Genomic DNA, 1,688 nt, shown 5'->3' with positions numbered 1-1,688 from the left:
TCTTTAATTGCAACCTATGTTTGCACAGTAGCAGAGTTTGCATGTAAGATGGGCCTTGTTCTTGAGAGTTCCAGGAGATGACCTCCAGAACTTTTGGATTGGGCCCCTTCAAGGTGAAATTCATCCAGCTGATCAGATGAAGCTCGATGTGCTTGTATCTATTCCGAGACGGTAATGATGGTCATTAATCTGTGGCGGTGAGTATTATCCCATTCAGTAATCGCAATGGTGGAGCTGGTGGGAAGTACTTGTCGCTTTGTTTTGATGGATATACCCTATATGTAGGTGTCTGCATGGCTTGCAACACACTGCACATTTGGTGTTCAATTCTAAGATGCGCTTGTTGCTGAGTGTGTATGGAGTTGTATCTTTTAGCCAAGGGCTCTGTCTCATTGGCACGTTCTATCATTGCATTTTTATCCTGCCCAGACGGCAAGAAGGAAAGAGATGGTTGCACGGGTGCATTGCTTGACGTCCCTAATTTCATCAAGGGTCCACTCTCCACCCTAAGTTTTTGCCGATCGGTAGAGCCTTGGGATTGAGAGGGGGGCCGGCGAAAGGTTTGGTTGCCGCATAATTTATTCACTAGTGCGTTCTCGGTGCGTGCTCGCCTCTTCACTGTCTCATCCTATAGAAGTGCATCGCACTGTCGTGACAGCCTTTTGTGGTCCGGGCCAGTAGAAGCGTAGAGTATTACCGATAATTTTTGTTTGGATGCAAAAACTCTCCATGCCCTGTCCTACCCTGTGTGATCCAAATGGCTGCGGCTCGTGGGTTCTGCGGGAGATACTCTTCTTCAGCTCCCCCCTAAAGAGAGCGTTTGGTGTTTGCATTGTGTGGACAAAAATCCCAAGGCGTTTCATCTCTCTCTTCAGATGCAAAATTCTGGGAGGGCTTGTCGAAGTATGGCCGTTTGTACGGGGTGCACCAAAAAGTGTGTAGGGGGCATTCGAGCATTTTGGGGGAACGGGTTTCGTACGAGATGTTCTTCTCAGGCTCTTGTGAACCAGAGCGCTTGTCTTTGCAATGCTCCGACAAGTGCAGGCCCAACGTGTCTGTCTAGGGGAAGAAATCGCACGAATGCTTTTTGCCGAGATGTGGGTGCTCGCGGGTGGTTCCCTCGTGGTGCTAGTTCTTCGGTATGTGCATGTGCATGAGATTGAAGCTTGTCTGACAACGCTAGTGTGAGTGTTCAGCCGTAGGAACTTTTTTGTACCTGCGCTGGCAGATCACGTGTCACGGGGAACGGTTAGCAAGGCTGTGCTGGGAAAGGAGATATTTGCTAGAGGTTAGACATGTCCGTGTATGCGGGCGGGCTCTCATCACCTGTAAATGTGCGGAGGGGGTGTTGTTATACACGATGCCCTAGAGCGGCCTTATAATTGAGGTGGTCACGTGCACAGTGATGCCCCCACAAATCGCATAACCAGCCATGTTTTCGACTCGCACGGCCCTTCACCCTTCAGCACGGTGGTCTCCATTGGCACTTCGGCAACTAGCTCTTCGTCATGGGAAAATGTTTGTTGCGATCGAGAAGGATTTTGTCTGTGCGGGTGCACCTCAACAGGCGTGTAGGAGGCATATGCCTGGGAAATGGATGTCTCTGAGTGGCCTTACAATTGAGGTGGCTACGTGCACGGTGCATCTCGTACAGACTCGAGGCTTCTTTCCGAGTAGTGGCGGTAGCG

This window comes from Cupressus sempervirens, chromosome 2 (assembly GCF_028749045.1).
Source record: "Cupressus sempervirens isolate cs-2001-9-10 chromosome 2, ASM2874904v1, whole genome shotgun sequence".
NCBI classification, from domain to species: Eukaryota; Viridiplantae; Streptophyta; class Pinopsida; order Cupressales; family Cupressaceae; genus Cupressus; species Cupressus sempervirens.
The sequence above is the reverse complement of the archived record's forward strand: the minus strand, read 5'-3'. Positions refer to the sequence as shown.